Source organism: Leopardus geoffroyi, chromosome C3, assembly GCF_018350155.1.
Source record: "Leopardus geoffroyi isolate Oge1 chromosome C3, O.geoffroyi_Oge1_pat1.0, whole genome shotgun sequence".
NCBI classification, from domain to species: Eukaryota; Metazoa; Chordata; class Mammalia; order Carnivora; family Felidae; genus Leopardus; species Leopardus geoffroyi.
Window position 1 is genome coordinate 115,280,980 of NC_059338.1, and position 19,575 is coordinate 115,300,554.

The window sequence follows — 19,575 nt, forward strand, 5'->3', positions numbered from 1 at the left end:
TGACCCACCAAGAAATTTTCTCACCTATCCCACCTTTTCTGGAAGAATTTTCTAGCAGATCTCACTGGATTCCCCTGATGAATTACCCTCTGTCTGGTTATTCTTACTTCTCAATTTTTTTTTACTTGTACTGTAAGTTCAGAATGCCTATACTGTTAGCCGACGACATATAAAATATCACTTGGCATACCCTATACTTCCAGCATAAATATAAAGGGGTTATCAGGTACCCATTAGTTTTGGTGGGGAGGAAGGTTTGTCTCAAGGAACCAAGGGAAAAGTGCCCACACAACATTCATTAGCACAGAAAGCCTGGTATTCACAGTATAACTTCCGACAGCTCCCGACCCTCCCTTTTCCTGATCTTTGCCCCTAAATCTGGCTGAATGACATCATTTTTCTGAATCCCAGAAAGCCATGTTCTCTTCGTCATATTACTTGTAAACCAGTATTTAGTAAGTAATGGGTTTGGAGAACCGCATTTAAGGATGGATGTTTATTGGTATACATTGACATCGATGAACATAAGTGCAGATTAGACAAATAATATGACAAGGAGATTACTGAGATATCATCATTATTTTTTCTGTTATTGTCTAATGATCATTACTGTCACTAATGCTCTTAACAAGTCAACAATGACAAGGTCAGCAAAATCAGAAAGGAGATGAAAATTCAAGACATTTTCTAAAACCGCCTCTCAGCTATTTAGGTTAAGACGCTCGTACTATATTTTCACAAACAAAATGAAAATGCACACCTTGCCTCCTTTCACCCTTAGGAATTCCCTTACAATGCCGTTCTCATCTGGAATGTCTTCCTTTCTCACCTCTATCAATTCAAACTTGACCTTTGCTTTAAGGCGCAGCTGGAACACCACCCCTCTAACAGAGCCTTCATCAATCTTTCATTCCTGGGAACACCTAAAGCAATTATGGAATGTACAGTTTAGCACTTATATTCTGTCATGTATTTTTCAACATTGTTTAATAAAATTTTCCCCTCCACTGAAAAGAGTGTCCCTTCCAGCCCCAATAACTGTACTATTTTCCCATTGGTTCATCTTTGATTGTATTTATATGTTCTAATAACTCCTAAAGAAACATCTAATTATATTGCTTTTCTTGTTACTTAAATCCATTTCTTATTTTACTCATAGTTGAAAATCGTCGGAGTCAAAATTTTGCTATTAATTCATTGTGCAATCGTAAATTTTATATATGTGTGTATCTTACCTCTTGCCTTCTTCATAATTTTCATTTAATTTACTACGGCCAATACAATGTAATTTTACAGAGAATTGGTCATTTTAACTCAAAGATTCGAACATGGAGTCCTAGTTTTAGATTAGTTGCCTAAACAAATAAATAGGCTCTTAATAATCCTGACTTCGAAAGTCAAGAAAAAAGCACCCCTAATTTTATATCCATAAGAAAGAAATTATAAAGCATGATATAATTTTCCTGCTTCGGGGAAAAAAAATACATAATAGCTAGCATCAGGAAAGTTAAAGTTGTGGCTACAAAACATCATGTAACTAGTTTATTTGCATTTTTCTTTTGTCAACAGCCATTTGGCATCTTGTAGACAATGCTAATGTCTATACGATGCCAAAATATTTACCGTAACAGTCAACTGACATGTGAGGGGAAATCAACATGATTTCTTTCATACCCTTGGTGCTAAATCACTGGCTCAACTTATTTTTTTTAATGGAAACAGCCATATTAACTGGAAGTTTATATCCTAGTCTCTCCAATTTAGGCTAAGAGTGAGGAAAACATGGCTATTTCTTTTGTCTCTGCCAGGAGGCCCTTTGCCGCTCTGTAAAACCTACAGAGGAGTCCTGGCTAAGGGAGACAGGTCGGGTCTAGGGGCAGCCTGCTGAGGAGGAAGGGGAAATGCATTATCGATCACAAACAGAGATTGTCTCAAGAAGCTTCTACCCGCACAAATAAAAGCTCAGCTGAAAACTGTGGTGATACTGAAAGCACGGTAAATTGATTCAGAGGAGGGGACAAACCACTTTTTGATCAGAAAAGGCCACCATTCAGCATTTTCCCTTTCCTTAAAGGTACAGAAAATAGTATTAAACTAAGCAGTAATAAGTTATGTCCTGCCATATTCTAATTACACCACAGTTGTTTTTTCCCCCCCTTGCATTTGATGATAATTCCGATTCGGACAGTTTCCACTGAGGTGTAAGAACATTCCATTGTAACCTGTAAAACTTATTTTCCAAAAAAGTTCTGAGGTAAAACCAGTACCTGATACAAAAGGGAAATAAACCTTGGAGCCAGAAGGCTTGGATCCAAGCCTCCTTCCTTATTAACCGGTTCTGTTTTACCATTACCTAGTTATGTCAGCTTGGCCCGGCTGCTTTCATTGCCTGAACTTAATTCTCTCATCTGTAAGATATAATTACTAATAACCATTTTACCACTCCGTGGTGAGAGTAAATGAAATAACACATAGACATATTCTTTGTCAACTAGAAAAAGCCAAAAAAAAAAAAAATAAATAAAGTAAAATAAAATAAAATAAAATATAAAATAAAATAAAATATAAAATAAAATAAAATATAAAATAAAATAAAATATAAAATAAAATAGCAGAAGCCCAGATCACTGACTTCTTTGTTGATATTCACACCATCAAAGAAGAAAGGGCTATAGCGCTGTCACACTTTGTCATGTACTTTTCATAGCTGCACCAAGCTTTATCAGTGTCCCTAAAACTATGGGTGCTTCAAGTTCCCACCCTCTTATGAATATTTAGTGGCAACTTCAATAAAAAAGCTGCATGATTAATTTAATTTTTGTTTTCTTTTGAAAGTTAGTGATGTGTGGGCAGAATGCATTTGGCCAGTGAAAAGTTTTTTAAAAAGTGCACAAGACGAAGAGTGCCAAACAAAGATGGCAACCACATAAAAAACTAAACCAACTGACTCCAGTGTAATTAAACCTGCAGTGGTGGACGACATTGTCAGATCCATAGAATCTGGAAAGCTGGAAGAAAGAAATCGAGTTCTCCTCCTCTTCCCTCATGAGATAATCCCCTCTACAGTTTCATGACCAGCTAGATGCTCTTCATTACATCCTAGTCAGGAATTTTCTTCTCCCCTCTATAGCTAATGTGTCAGCTGATCTCACTGTCATCCCTTAAATGCACGACAATTTTTCTAGATTCCTTCTGAAATTTTTTTCTAGGTATCACAAATTATGATATCTACCCCTGGCATGAGATATCAGAGAATCTTCTAGGGAGAAGGAGCAAGGGGCATGACTTTCAAAGTACTAAATATTTTCAAAAGTTCGTTCAGCCAAATGGAGATTTACACAATCCTAAATACATATCATTTGTTTACGAATGTTTCCAGGTCTCCATACAATTTTTTTTTTTTTTTTTTTTTACCAAATGGTAATTTTTTTAGCAGATATTCTGATACTCTCACCATACTAGTAATTTTTAAACTGTATCTTTTTATTAAGGTTGTGATATTGTAAACACAGCTTGGCTTATTTTGCACATAAAATTAATGCATATGTAACCCATTAACTTAGATTCAGAAATTAATTTATAAAAATAATGTATTTTCAATTTTAAGTTCTTACCATTCTTTAAGTGCTCTAACATCACTGCTCTTCTTGTTCTACAGCCTTTTTGTCAAATGTAATCAAGGACTTTACCTGAAATATAAAGCCATAAGTTTTTCCACCCACAGGTGGAAAATTGAAGACATTTGTTTTATCAGGAGCTGGATAAAGAACAAGAAAAATTGAAAAGAGAAAAAGGAAAATTGAAAATGTTTTAACTCATATTCTCCAGGCTGCAGAAGACTGTGACTTCAAAATAAAGTACTTCCTTTTTTTACTGATTTATTTTGGTACAGGCACTCATCCTGTTTGACTCAGGAATGCTAGGCTTTTATTAGATTTCCCACTCCCAGGTACCTCTGGGAATGCTGAGAGCCGTTGTTATATGTTCTCAAAATCTTTCCTGGTACTCAGCAGTCACTTGGAAAAACCAACATCTTAACTCTGGACCCTGTTCCCTGGCTCTGAGTTGAGTTTCAATTCATGTGTGTTTCAGGGTGAGGGTGTTTTTCCCTCTTCTTTACCTTCACCCCAAGTACAGTGACAACCTCAACCTTCAAGTCCCTAAAGAACAACAGGACTATATGATGCTTAAGAAGACTATTCCTAGAAGCAACCAGAGAAAGGAATTATAATACAGAAGACTTAGAATCGGTTGTAGTTATTTTCAGAATCTATAGTCAAGGGTCTCTTGGCACCATTTTTCCCCCTTAGATCTTACCCTGCCTCACTGCAGTAAAAGCTCAACATCCCTGTCATACTTTTCTTCTTCTACTTCATAGAGTCCTGCTTAAGTCTTGGTGGATAGGCGAGGTGAACTTTATAAATACACCTCTTCTCCTGTAGTCTATATGCCAACTCAGTGAGGCCAGAGAGAAAAGATATGACTTTTCCATCCCTCTGACTCCCCCAGGAATCCTCAATTTCAGCCCTGACTGACCTCTCCTTAGCCTGATCCATGGGGACCATGCATTCTCCTTGGGAAGAACACTATCCCCCACCCACAGGTGTTGGTGTTCCAGACTTCCCTCAAGAGAATTCCACAATTCAAAGAATTCTCTGTGTATTTCCAAAAGTGTGAAATGCTAAGAATTGAAAAATGTCAATGGAGTCAAGGAAGTTGAGATTAAGCCATAAAGCTCTAGTTTCTGTTTCTAGCATTTTGTGAGTAAATGCTTGCACAGGAAAACTCACAAACACATACATCCACTAAGAACAAATGAAGAAAAAATAATAGCCAATCTAAGTCAGAATCATATTATCAAAGAGAACATTTGCTATCCCAGTCTTAAGTACCATCATATGGATTTTTCTGATTTCAGGATTTTCTCAAAAAGAAAATATAGGTAACTTTCTGTCTGAATAACTTTAAAAATCCCACAAACCTGCTCAGAGTAGACAAAAGGATCATAACAAGAAGATAAGGAAAACAAACAAACAAACAAACAAAACCCTCTACCCTAGAAGGCAGAAATTAAGTTCTAGTAACTTAAGACAATTTTTTTAGAGCAATTTTAGATTCATGGCAAAATTGAGAGGAAAGCACAGACATTTTTCCTACACCTACTGCCTCCACACATGCATAATCTCCCCCTTTATCAAATCCCCCAGCAGAGTGGTACATTTGTTATAACTGATGACTCTCCACTGACACAATATAATCACCCCAAATCCACAATTTACATCAGGGTTTACGCTTGCTGTTGTCTATTCTATGGGTTTGGACAAATGTATAATGACATATATCCATCATAATAGTATCGTACAGTTTTCCCACTGCCCTAAAAATCCTCTACCTAGTCATCTCTCTCCTCCTCACAATCCTTGGCAACCACTGATCTGTTTATTCTCTCCATAGTTTTACCTTTTCCAGAATGTCGTATAGTTAGAATCAAGTATGTAGCCTTTTCACATTGGCTTCTTTCACTTAGTAATATGCATTTACTGTTCTTCCATGGATTGTTAATTATAACTTAGTGAACATTCTATCTTATAATTTTCCTAAAGTGTGTGAACAAGTTTCTATATGGATATGCATATATGTTGTGTTATACTTACTCCAGATCCATAAAAATGTCGGGCAGTTTAATATTTATTTTACCACTTGCTTAAAGTTTACTAATTTCTTTATAGCACTTCCTAAATCTAAACCTTTAAAATCACTGAAAATATGTTATCCTAAACTTCCAAGCAGTCACCAGCTCCATTTTCGAATAATGTCATGTACCAGCCTTTTAAAGTGTAAACATATTTTCAATAGCTTTGGCCCTTTGTGGTAGATAGAATCCTATGATAACGTCAAATGAGTAACACTCTAGTATAGCAAGTGTGGGCAGGACCTAGAACTGGCTTCTGACCAAAGGGATATGGAAAATGCAATGGGATAGTCATGGCCCTGGTTAGGTTACATTTTATAGCAAGTGTGGATGGACATTTCAGATGTAATTAGGGCCTACAAGTAGTTGGCTGTAAATTAATACAGAGAAAGATTTTATTGGGTGGGCCTGACCTAATCCATTGATGATTTTGAAAGAGGGTTTAGAAGTCAAAAACTCTCTTTCCTACTAACCTCGAACAAGCAAACTACCGTGAGTTTTACTGTTGCAAGAAAACGAATTGTGGCTAGGGCCACCTAAGTTTGTGAAGAGGACACTGGGCCTCAGATGAAACTCCAGCCAAGGGAAGCCCCTCACTGAAGCCCCTGTGAGATCGTGAGCAGATAGTCTAGCTCTAGTGGCCGTTCCCGGATTTCTGACTCATGGAAAACCGTGAGCTCCTAAGTGCGTGTTGCTTAAGCTACCAAGTTTGTACTAATTTGTTACGCAATAGAAAACCAATACTTCTTTCATCAGAAAACATTTATTAAGCACTTACTGTGTGCCAGGAACTACTCTAGCATTGGGGGTACAACCCTCAAAAAGACAGGAAAAGTCCTTGCCCTCAAGAAAATTCTACTATGCGCTGAAGGAGTGGGTCACTGCCATACTCCATTTAATACAACCAGCCTTTTCTCTTTTTATCTGAGTCATGTCAGTTAGTTGGATGTTTTCTGTTTCATTAGGATAACACTAGCTGCTACAACAGAGAGATCTCCATATGTCAGTGTTTTAATATAATACAAATGTGTATATATATATATATATATATATATTTTTTTTTTTTTTTTTTTTTCTTGCACAACAATTCTGTGAGAATGTTTGGCATATAGCATTCCACATGATTCAGGACAAAGAATCTTTCCATACTGTGACACCACCATCCCCTCCAGGTCTCATGGTATCTTGCTTACCGATTAAGCAAACACACTTCTCTTTCCCATGGAGAAAAGAAAAGTGAAAGGAGAGAAGGCACATTTGTTTCTTTATCAGTTTGGCTTGAAGTGGTATACCTTCACTCGTATTCCATTTAGAAGAGTCCATCTCATGTAGTCAGCTGCACAATGGCTTCTTCGCAAATAATCTCCATTATGGAAGGGGAACATGGCTATTTGCTAGACAGCTGGATGTGCCTGCCAGAAATCTTAATAGCTTGATATTTGGCCTCAGGTAGGCCAAACTATATTATGGTCATTGAATGGATGAATGAATGTGCTTAGGTACACATTTGGGAATGATGTAGTATGCGAATTGAGCCCATAGGGTATCATGAACATCTTGTTTTGGTTTGTGCAATATTCCTTCTCACTTCTGGTAACACATTCTTTGTGCTTTGTCTAGAGCCATAAAACCCACTGCCAACCACTGACAGGGGAACACACTGGCCAGGCCTTGTCATTCCAAGTGGACTGAACCAATCTGGGCCAGTCAGGGTTCTCCATGGGGTTTAATAGTTGGAAGGATGCAGATATAGGACTACCAGCAGTTGTCATGCCCTTCATAAGAAGAGCGTTCATGAGAAAGAAAACCTGAGAGACCACTAGTGAAGCCCCAGCCCAATGTTATTTTATTTTCTCATTTTCATTTATCATACATCATTCTTACTTATATTTTACCTGATCTGGTTCCTGAAGAATGAGCAGCAGGGAGAGACAGGAATTAATTAACAATGAAGACAAGTGTGTGAATAATGCAAGGGAACATGTATAGAAGATGGTGGCCTGACTGGATGACAGGGAGGACAGAGGCTTAAAGGAAGGTGCAGTGGCTCAGTAAGATGGGGCCATCCCAGAAAACATCTTTAAAGCTGGAAAATTAGTGTGAGGCTTCTTCTGTGGGTGGTAGGTAGACATTAAAATTTTTGAAAAAAACAGTTATATTGGATCATAAAACTAAATTAAGAATCCATAAAACTTCAGAGTTGGAAAGACGTAGAGATCATTGTATCAAACACTTCTATTCTCTCTATAATTAAGTTCAAGGTCAAAGTTGAAAGTTGGATGATTGGAAATTTACCTTGTGGGAAAATGAAAAGTGGAATAGTGCAGGGTGATGTCACAGTAGGCTTGAGTTAGGAAGGTGGTCCTGAAAAAGCAAGGATGATTATTAAAAGCATTCCATAGACAGAAACAAAGTAAGGAAAAGTTACACGCATGGAGACTTTAATTAAGGAAATGGAGAAAGATGCTACCGCTGACCAAAACGAGGAAGTTGAGTGAGAATGCCAGTTCAGGGGAAATACCACCAATTCTCTTTTAGATGCACACGTTTGGAGTATGTTGAGTTTCTGAATATAGCATATCACTCGGGAAAACTTTCCATTAGAACTAGTTACAGAGCACATATTATGGGCTAAGTACTGTGATAAATGATTTATAGACATTATCAAATTCGATCCTCACCACACTTCTTGGGGGTGTTTAACAAGATGGTTTAGCAGCTTTCCCTAAAGTTCCCCAACTACTAAGGGTCAGGGCTGGGAGTTTCGCCAAGACTCAGCTGTTTTCCAGGCTCATATTCTTGATAGTGATGTCTCCCATTATTCTGCCTTCCTGAAGTCAACCAACATGACTCCGTGACTACCTACATACAGGATCTGAAGAAGGTGAAAGGGATAGATACGCTTAAATTATTCATATAGACGTAACGTGGTGGCTTTCAAAAAGACATGAGTCACTTCTCAAGTTGTGATAATAAAATGAGAAAAGCGTACAGAATCAAGGCACAGTCTTAAACACCCACATCCACAAGAAAGTCCTCACCAGCAAAAAAGAGCTAATAACAGGGCAGAAAAAGCAATCTCAGAAAACAGAAGATTTAGAAACGGCAGGTTTTAAAGTCTGTAATACCTTAGAAACCAAGGAAGAGGTTAAAGAAGATGGATTTGATTACTTTGGTCAGAAGCAATAAAAAAAAAATCAAGCTAAAATTGTGAAAAATGGATTTGGCTATTACCGTACGTAGTGATCTTAGAGGGTATAGTCCCCTATTAATGCAGAACTAGTTTGGGGTGGTTAAATAGAGAATTTGAGGTACGGAAGTAAGAACACTAGGTCTAATCCTGTTTCCACGTGGATTTTTGTCTTCCTCTGTCTCTACTTCATATAATCCTAACCGCATATAATCTATATTTCTACATTCGATACTGTATCAGCATACCTATTTCATTCGGACTTTGATCCTTTGCTATTTGGTCCCCTCATCGATTCTCAGACCAGCCATTAGTTCACAGGCATCTACATGTTCTAAAAAGAACAGATATTGCTGTCTGTGTTCTAAATCACAGTGACTTAGAACAGGCAGAAATCCATTACAGGGGAAACCAGTGGGAAAGAGCTGTGTCGTGATAAAGGAAAGCGGACAACCTTGATAAAGCTTTTAAAGGAATTCCTTCCTTTCCCCACTGTTACCTGTCTGGCCGCAAATCACTCACAGCCAGACGGAGCGAGGCTTGCAAGAGCTGACTTACTGGCAGAGACCAAACTGTGTCACTTCTCAAAGCGGGAGCAGCCAGACCTGCTGCAGAAGCAGCCTTCCTTCTAGATTTCAACATGGAATTTTTATGTGGTTGTGCTTGCTCCTCTTCGGTGTTATAAAACAGTCAAGCAAGATGAATATGGCTGGTAATTTATACTGGAAACTTGCATTGAATTATACTTGGATGACTTATTAAATGAAGGATATTATCAATATTACATCTGTCATAAATGAAAAACTCCACGTTTGAATGGATCTAATCCATTCATTGTTTTATGAGCACGCTGGCCTCCAGAGAGAGTCACAAATCCAAATGATGTTCCTGAGTGATGGATTTTATGTTCTCTTCTCAGGCATGGCTGAAAAATGTGCGAAATCCTTATGTAGAATGAGGGTTCCTCTCTGGCCAAGCATCGAAAGAGTCTTTTATAGAAAAATTTCACGCGACTATCAGAAAATGTTTCTGTCCAGCTTCAAAGATTAGGAAAGGCAAGGTGGTGAGTGGCAGATGGGTATCTCGGCGTCAGATAAACAGAACTGCATAAAACCTCTTGTTTACTTAGTAGTCCCCATAAAATCATTTGATACAAGAGCCTGGATTTGGAAGTCTAGGCTTCCTCCACTCAGTGATCATTGTTTAATTCACCCATTGTGTTTTGCAACAAAGCTCAGGAAATTAAAGACTGCAACAGTTTCCTCATTTCCTTAAGCAAATTCCCTATTATATATGATATTTTGCTTTGATTTGTCATGCTTAATCTCTCTTTGGTGAACTGTAATATCTTCCATGAAAGGCAGGATCCATTTTGTGTAAACTCAAGTCTAAAATAAAAATGGCTGGCTGGCAATGTTCTTTAGAAGCTTTACACATCCTCTCTTATTTAATCTTATAAAGCCTCTATAAGATAGGTTATATTATTATAATACTAATTTTCAGGTAAGAAAACTGAGGAATAGACAGTGTTGTCTGTTTCTCTCAAAATAAATAAATAAACTTCAAAAACATAAAAAGATAAAGTAAAAATTGCCTAATGTTAAACACTGTGCTTCAGAACTCTGGAACTCTCACTCTTAATCATTGACTATAAGTCCTCATAAAGGCACTTTAGAAGAAAATCTCCCAGTGTGAATATACATTATTCTACTGATTGAAAAGTGTCTAGTGTAACAGATGAAAAAGGGATCTCAACAAAGCATATCTTTTTGAAATTTCATAGTAGGAATGAGGAGTAGTAACTAAAAGCTTCAGAAAGAATAAACATCACCTACTCAGAAATGGAGAATCACATGACGTAAGGCATTTTAAACTAAGTTTCATTACTAGAAAGAAGATCACAGAGAACATTCTCAAATTTGGGAGAAGTAAATTTTAGCCTAGAATTTTATGCCCAGTCAGTCTTTTAAGCAGTAGACGATAGAATGAAGACATTTACAAACAAGTATGATCTGTGAGAACTTACCTGCTATGAATTCTTTTTTAGGGAGCTCCTTCCGAGTGAACTGCAGCAAAAGCAAATGAGCAAACCAAGAGAGAAGACACCGGATTTGGGAAACCATGACTGAGATACAAGAGTGTGATAATACCAGAATCATGTCCAGGCCCTACATCCTGAGGAATCCTGAGATCTCTGAGCCAAGACTGAAGCCAAATAAGAAAAGCTTCAGGAGAAGATCATTAAGGAGAAAGGTAATTCATTAAAATTTTTAAATGGTGTCGTGTTTGTAAAGAAAAAAAGAAAGATGACTCTTTTAAGTCATTGACATGGAGAGTGGAAGAGAAGGGATATTTCAGAGAGAGGAATTAATAGTTTGATGATGAATATACTGGGGAAAGAATTAACAATGGGCAGAAGTAAGAAAAAAGAGATTTTGAAACAGATGAGAGAATGTATGCCGTGTTTCTAAGATGACGACGTTAGAAATTTATTTTATCTTTCTGACTAGGCCACCTCCAAAGTGTGTTTTTTCGAATCTCTATTATCTGACTGGGAAGATACCTTTTTTTGTGGGTGATGAAGAGGAGGAGGGACACTAAAAGGGCTTTCTTCCCCCACTCCACCTCCACCTTTAGGGAGTCACAACGGGAAGTCAACTAGATGAGAAAGAGACTAGGTTTGTAAGCAGAATTGGCCAACCTGACCAAGATCTAGAGAAACTTTCTATGCAAGTTTCCAAGTCTACGCTGGTATTGCAGGGTCAACTGGGGAAGGAGGTGAGGAGAGACACCTTTAGCAAAGGAATCAACACTGAAGCCTGGAGGAGTTAGTCAAGCCAAAGTGAGCAGTAGGGAAAACTTTCCAGGCTGAGGGAACAGCTTGGCAAGAAGTGAGAAGACCATATCACATTCTGGGAACTGATAAGAAGTTGTTCCATGTGACTAGATTGTGAAAGATCTCAATTCATGTTTGAAAAAAACACACCAAAAAGGAGGAGAGCAGCTCAGAAAATCCTTGCTGGAGGGATGGACCTTCCAAACCTGAGCCAGTCAATGTGAAACGGTTCCGAATCCATGTCCAAACACGAGGAACTGATGTCCCAATATATCTAAAAAATAAGAAACCGGAACAAACGCATGTGAGTAGAGAGGTAAAATTTTACATATAAGTCCACAAAGCGAGAAAAATAGTGGAAAGCAAATGTGATCACACTGAGTAAAGAGAATTTCCATTGTGCTCAGACATGACGAAGAATCGGCTATAGGTCTGGAAGCCTGAAGTAACAGGAAGAGCGTTTGTAAACTACTTTCTCGTTATGAAAGTCATGTACGTTGGATGTTCCTATTCCAGATGGTAGCACTGGTTGCCCCCAGGGTGCGTTGGGGCTATGGCTCCAGGTGATGCTTGGGGGAAGAGTGTGTACAAGATGGAGTCAGGAAGTGAATGCCCCTTGCACAGTCTCTGTTCATATCAAGGTAGCTGGGCCAGTAAACAGGGACCTGAAGTGAGGCTCGCTAACCTAGAGGAGACCATTTGAAGTCTAGTCAAAATAGCAATCGCTCAAAGACAACCACTGCCCTCTGAAATTTGAACAGTGACAGGAATCAAAATTAATTGCGGACATTGAGGACGTTTTCTGATCCACACCAGTATCGCATCAAAAGCGTTGTGTTTCTTACTCTAGGGGTACACGAGCATGTGTGTTTTTCACACAACGGTTGTATTTGCTGCTTATGCTTTTCTTACTAACCGTGTTCCACATATTTTGGCTGCCTCTGTATTCTGCTACCATTCCATAACCATGAGATGAGAGAATAGAAGAAATTATTCAGGAAGTGAGTCAGCCGTCATTTTGACAAAGTATAGTTAAACGTCTTATGGGAGCTCCTTCACCCTCCAGAAGGAGACACAGACAGTGGACTTCTGATACCAAAGTCACAGCTGTGGGGAATATAGCTTTTAGGAAGAGGAAAAGGCTGAGGCCTAGAGAAAAGAAGGCCAGGAGGAAGCAACGTGGGGTTCTTCGGAGAACAGGAAGTGTTTGAGAAGCACATGTGGGCAATGGTTTTCGCTGGATTAGAAGTTCGGGGACAAACGTGTATACGAAGAATAACATGCACATTTATCTGTAATACAATCTCTGCATATATCCCCTGAAAATCCAAGTGGTTGAGGATTCTGTGGCGTGAGGCCTCAGTCATTTCTCTTTCCCTTAGGGACATAATTAATACTCATTACCACTAAAATAAAATAACTAATAAATACTTTTAAAGTACTCACTAGATATCTATATACAATGGCTTCAAGATAGAATATATCTCTTTGAAATCACAGAATTCTTTTGTAAAAGGAGAATAACGAGGTTACTTTTCAAAAATTAAAAAAAGGGAAGATACACGCAAACTCTACTACATTTTTCTCTTATTACAAGTAGATTATGAATTCCTCTTATAAAATTTAGAAAGTACAGATTAGCGAAACTACACCCGGGTTTTTCTACAAAACAAATTTGAATCACATCCTAAGCATACCATGAATATACTTACTTATCACTAACTGGTCTCCACAAAATCATTTTTAATGATGGTTTACCATTCCATTTTATGAATATTCTATAATTTATATTGTCAGTTATCAATGGTTGGATATTTGGCTTCCTTTTGCTCCCTCCTCTTCTTCATTTATTGCTTTTAGAAGAAATAAGGCTGGTTTTTGGTATTTCTTATCCATTTTTTAAATTTTTCAAAGCTTCAAAGGAAAAACAAGGGAAAACACTATATCTCTATACACGTGGGTAGATGATCTGTATGCATTAACAATGAAAAAATAAAATAAAAACTGCCCTTTAAAAAATTGCCATTGCCTTGGCCAAGAATTAAAACACTTAAAATGGGGCTGCCTGAGTGGCTCAGTCGGTCAAGCCTCCGACTTCAGCTTAGGTCATGATCTTGCGGTCCATGAATTCGAGCCCTGTGTCGGGATCTATGCTGAGAGTTCAGAGCCTGGAGCCTGTTTCAGATTCTGTGTCTCCCTCTCTCTCTCTGCCCCTCCCTGCTTGCTCTCTTTCCCTCTCAAAAAATAAATATTAAAAAATAATTTAAAAATACTTAAAATTATTACAAGAAGAAACGTAACCATTTCTTTTGGTTAAAATGCTAAAATCAATGTACACAATTATCTAGTGGGGATGAAAGTTGCGTGTGACAAGAAATATCTGGTCTATGTGAAGATCTATCAAACATCTACAAAGGGAAAGAAGACTTGATTGACATCCTCACATTCAGATTTATGTTATTAAAATAATAGATTACTTAGGGTAGAGAAGGAAGTGTCATGTTTTTTTTCCAAATTCAGTCTGACAGGGAGGTATTAGGCCTAAGAGCTTATAGGAAACCTTTAAAAATTAAACTTATTTTCATTTCTGCTTGAATAAAACGTTATTTTGAAATACATCTCTTAGATGTGCAATTGTACAATGTACCTGCCTTCCACTAGTTTTTAAGATTTATTTTATTTATTTTGGGGGGGGGGGAAGGGGCAAAGAAACAGAAGTCCAAGCAAGAATCATCCGTGCTGTCAGTACAGAGCCCCATGAGGGGCTCAGTCTCACGAACCGTAAGATCGTGACCTGAGCAGAAATCAAGAGTCAGACACTTAACCAACTGAACTACCCAGGTGCCCCTGCCTTAAAAGTATTTATTGACTTAGGGATCTAATGTTAATGAACTTTCATAAGTAAAATTTCTGACTCAGTAGGCAGCTGGGCTTCTAGAATATGAATTCAAACACTCTCCTTTTACTCGTCAGCCTATGGTGTTTACACATATGGGTACATCTGCTATTGCCCTAAGAGTGCATTACACTCTCCTACTTACCCTGCTCTCTCATTAGACAGGAAACTTCTTGAGGACTGGGACCTTATCTTTCATGTCTTAGGGTCTTCATTTTGTTAAATAAATTAATCTTCAAATTGCCTCTTTGTTGAGTTGGCAGGCATACATCTTCAAATACATTTGGTAGAAAGGACACTGGCTTCTGGAAGAATATAAAACTATTCTAGGGGCGCCTGGGTGGCTCAGTTGGTTAAGGGTCTGACTTCAGCTCAGATCACAATCTCGCGGTCCGTGAGTTCGAGCCCCGCCCAGGGCTCTGGGCTGATGGCTCAGAGCCTGGAGCCTGCTTCCGATTCTGTGTCTCCCTCTCTCTCTGCCCCTCCCCCGTTCATGCTCTGTCTCTCTCTGTCCCAAAAATAAATAAACATTAAAAAAAAATTAAAAAAAAATAAATAAAACTATTCTAAATGTTCTGTTTTGTACTTTATCACCACTGATTTATCTGTTCTCAAGTACTCACGGCTAAGGCATTTTAGGCAAGAAAATAAAACATGACGTGACAATGAAAACAGCTTGAGATTAAACTGACCCTGACACTTATCCCATGAAAAATCAAACTGAGCCCTCCGTATTTGATCTAGTTATTGAAATGGATGACAGATAATCCCACAGTAAGATGATACTAACAAATAAATTTTAGGCTTCCATGTTGAGGTGGGAAGATTTTCTATATTTCTCTCAATCTCCTTTATGGTGTTTTTAGAACTCATCTTCTGTATTTGGGTCCATAAAGTTGGGAAGTTCAATGACCCTGAAGAATAAATGAGCAAATAATAAGGTGAATGTGAGACTTGGTAGACTATAATTGAAACCCTTTTTTTTTTCTAAACATAAGAATTACTTTTACTCACATTTTCCTTTAGACACAAGCAGACTATTAAACTGTACTTGAATTTCTTGTTTTAAAACATACATCAATACTATCCACATCAGGCTCTTTGCTAAGAAGTCTGTACTGTGCCAATAGCAAAGATGATATGCAGGACAGGGTTGAATATCAAAATGTGTCTCTTTGTTGACAACATTTTGTGCAGGTTGAGTCACTCATACAAAGGAAATTATTTACTTCATTTCTATTTATTTACAATATCTTAGAAATGATTTGATGGCAAGCCATTTTCACTAAAAGAGAAAGAGTGACATCTGGTGGAATAACTTAAATTTATCCCAAAGTCCTGTCCTTAACATTTCTACTCTCTCAAAATAAGTGTTTAAAATACACATTCTCTTCCTGGAGAACAAATGTGTCTCTATGATGGGAACTGGCACCTGCTCTGTATCTCGATATGATTTTATGGTACCAATACCAGTAACAAATTCCCTTCTGAAAATAAAAATATGGTGATTCCTCAGTAGCTGTCCATAACAATAAATCTTAAAAAAAAAAAAAAAAGAAAGAAAAAAAAACTGATTATAAGAATTTGAATCCTCTACCCTTCTAGCTATTTGAACAATGCAACCTGAAAGCAACAAGCTATAAGCTATGTACAAAAGTATATAAACATGCTCATATGTATGTATGTATATTATATTTTTATATACAGATCTTCCTTAATGATGAGGTTTTGTTCCAATAAACTCATGGTAAGTTGACAAAGCACTTAATACACCTAACCTATTGAACATTATAGCTTAGCCTAGCTTCAGGTTTAGATGCTCAGAACATTTACATTAGCCTAGAGTCAGACAAAATCATCCAACACAAATCCTATTTTATAATAAAGTGCTGAATGTCTCATGTAATTTACTGAATACTGCACTGAAAGTATAAAACAGAATGGGTCATATGGGTACAGAACGTAAGTACATTGCAAGTACTTACATTGTAAGTACATCGTTGTTTATCCTTGTGATCACACATATGACTGGGAACTGCAGCTAGCCCCTGTCCTGCATCACAGAAGAGTATTGTACCACATTTTGGTAGCACAGGAAAAGATCCAAATTCGAAACTTGAAGCATGATTTGTACTGAATGCATATTTCTTTCTCTCTATCGTAAAGTTGAAAATTTATAAGTCAAACCATTGTAAGGCAGGGACCATCTATATGATATATTTAGTATAATTATATATGTGTAATATATAAACATAATTGTGAGTAAAGGCAATATGGAGGAAAGTGCAATATGATTTTATAATGTTCAAGAGGGGTTGACCCAGACCATCATAAATTTATAGGTCTTCAAATGCCTGTGGAGCATATAATTTTTTAATTAAATAATAAATGAATATGAATAGTGAACCACAAAATAGCCATAAATTACAATGTCCAACACCCATACAGCAGCCACAAAGGGTTAATGTTTCCATGATTACTAATTGTACTAGATGTCCTGGAATGTGAGTTATTTGCAGGCATTGTGTACTACAAATTAAAGCCAATGGTCTCTGGAGGTTACATGGAGTGCAATCTTGAGAGATAGTCACAGTCTTAGACTTCGATTCCCACAGACCTGGGTTAAAATCCTGGTTCCACTAGCTGTGTAAATTGAACAAGTTACATAATTTCTCTGTATTTTACGATCTCAATCAGAAAAATGGGGACAAATATCAATGGAGTTGTGGGTATTAATTGGGAAAATATACGTAATACATTTCAGCAGGGTGACTAGAAAACAGTACTTATTAGTCATTGGTATGTTAGTCTATTAACCCCTTTGTGTTTTGCATATTTAACTGTAATATACTGTGTGACATAATACGTTATATTACAAATTTATTGTTGTGTAAAAGTTTCTTGGAGGGTACTATTTTATGTTAATAAGAAATGTCAGAACTACACAGTATTTGAGAGCTTGGAGTCGAGAAAAAGGAACTTGGAGCAGACAGATAATGCAGAGGATATTAATAGTAAATTATTCTCAAACAGGTAAGATTCATAAAATAAAAAACAGAATGCTATAAGAACAGAATTTTTAAAGAATGAGGAATAGCTCTTTGGAATTCAAAATACAGTAATGGAAATAAAAATTTTGATAGACTAACTGAATGATAAAATTGTGGAACATTCCAGAATATGGAAAAAATTCAAAGAGATGAACAATAAAAAAGACAACATAAGAAAAATAGAAGATGCAGGTACAACATTTGACTAATAAAAGTTCTAGAAAGGAAATGAAAAAACAGACATCCAAAATTTGTTTTCAAAAAACTAATGAAGAACATAAAAATTTCCCAGAATTAAAGGCCAGTTGAAGTTGCTGAAGTCTCCCATACAATGAATTTAAAAATTTGCACATTAATGAATATCATTGAGAAATTTCAGACTAATAAGAATAGAGAGAATTTATTGAAAAATTATCAGAAGGAAAACCAACAAACAAATTCAGAATATACACAGACTTCTTAACAATAGTTGTTGAAATTAGAAAACAATAGTGTAATACATGCCTTGTTATGTACAAGGAAACCAACCCCCTAAGGCAATCAGCAGATTTCTCAGCAGAAACTTTGCAAACAAGGCTAGAGTAACATGACATGTTCAAAGTGCTGAAAAGAAAAAAGCTTACAATCAAGAATACTCTATCCAGCAAGGTTATCATTCATATTTGAAAGAGAAAAATTTTCCAAGACAAGCAAAAGCTAAAAGGGTTCATCACTATGAAACTGTCCTTAGAAACAATAGTGAAGGGATTTTGTTAAATTAAATTTTTTTTTTCAACGTTTATTTATTTTTGGGACAGAGAGAGACAGAGCATGAACGGGGGAGGGGCAGAGAGAGAGGGAGACACAGAATCAGAAACAGGCTCCAGGCTCTGAGCCATCAGCCCAGAGCCTGACGCGGGGCTTGAACTCCCGGACCGCGAGATCGTGACCTGGCTGAAGTCGGATGCTTAACCGACTGCGCCACCCAGGCGCCCCAAGGGATTTTGTTAAATTAAAAAAAAAAAAAATGGCACTCATTAATAATAAGAAAGCACACAAAAGTAAAAAAATCTCACTGGAAAGGTAAATATATAGTAAAGGTTGTGGATTAATTACTTATAAGCTACTAAGAAAGTCAAAAGACATAAGTAGTAAAATCGACTAAAACTACAATAACTAGTGAAGAGATACATAAAACAAAAAGACATAGAAAGTGACATCAGAAAAATGAAATATGAGCAGGTGAGTAAAAATATAGAGTTATGGAATATATATAAACTTAAGTTTCTATCAACTTAAAATAGACTATTGTAAACATAGAATGAAAAAGGTGAACTTCACCATAACCACAAAGAAAAAATTTATAGTAAATACACAAAAGAAAATGTGAAAGTAATCTAAACATAACACAAAGAAAATCATCAAACCACAAAGGAAGAGAGAAAGAGAAAAATAAAGGAACAGAGAGAAACTATAAAACAACCAGAAAACAATTAACAAAATGACAGTAAATACATATCTATCAATAATTACTCTAAAAATAGAGTAAATTCTCCAATCAAAAGACATAGAGTGGCTGAATAGCTTCAAAAAAATGGGACACATCTGTTATACTGTCTACAACACACTCACTTCAGGAGCAAGGATACAAACAGACTAAAAGTGAAGGGATGGAAAAAAATATTTCATGCAATGGAAATGAAAAGAAAGCTGGTGTAGCTATATTCATATCAGACAAAGTAGACTTTAAAACAAAGACTGTAATAAGAGACAAAGAGGGACAGTGCATAACGATAAAGGGATCAATCCAGCAAGAAGATACAGCATTTATAAATACATATGCCCCCAATATAGAGCACCAAAATATATAAAGCAAATATTAACAGACCTAGTGGGAGAAATTGACAGCAATTCCAACATTTGTTTTGCCAC

The 19,575-nt window shown here is 36.9% G+C and overlaps 2 long non-coding RNA genes across 3 annotated transcripts in view; one reads left to right on the plus strand and one right to left on the minus strand.

Moving 5' to 3' along the window:
- Positions 1-481: 481 nt before the first annotated feature.
- LOC123584811 lies at positions 482-9,202 on the minus strand. Its single transcript, XR_006705687.1, has 4 exons — positions 9,131-9,202; positions 7,988-8,056; positions 3,615-3,689; positions 482-923 (listed from the first exon to the last, which is right to left on the minus strand). It is a non-coding gene; the product is annotated as an uncharacterized LOC123584811 (long non-coding RNA).
- Positions 9,203-9,292: 90 nt separating this feature from the next.
- Positions 9,293-19,575, plus strand: part of LOC123585802 — a 117,322-nt gene continuing 107,039 nt past the window's right edge. For both annotated transcript variants that reach the window (XR_006706429.1, XR_006706428.1), the window contains exons 1-2: positions 9,293-9,594; positions 10,930-11,135. This is a non-coding gene — a long non-coding RNA (uncharacterized LOC123585802). The remainder of the gene's footprint in view (positions 9,595-10,929; positions 11,136-19,575) is intronic.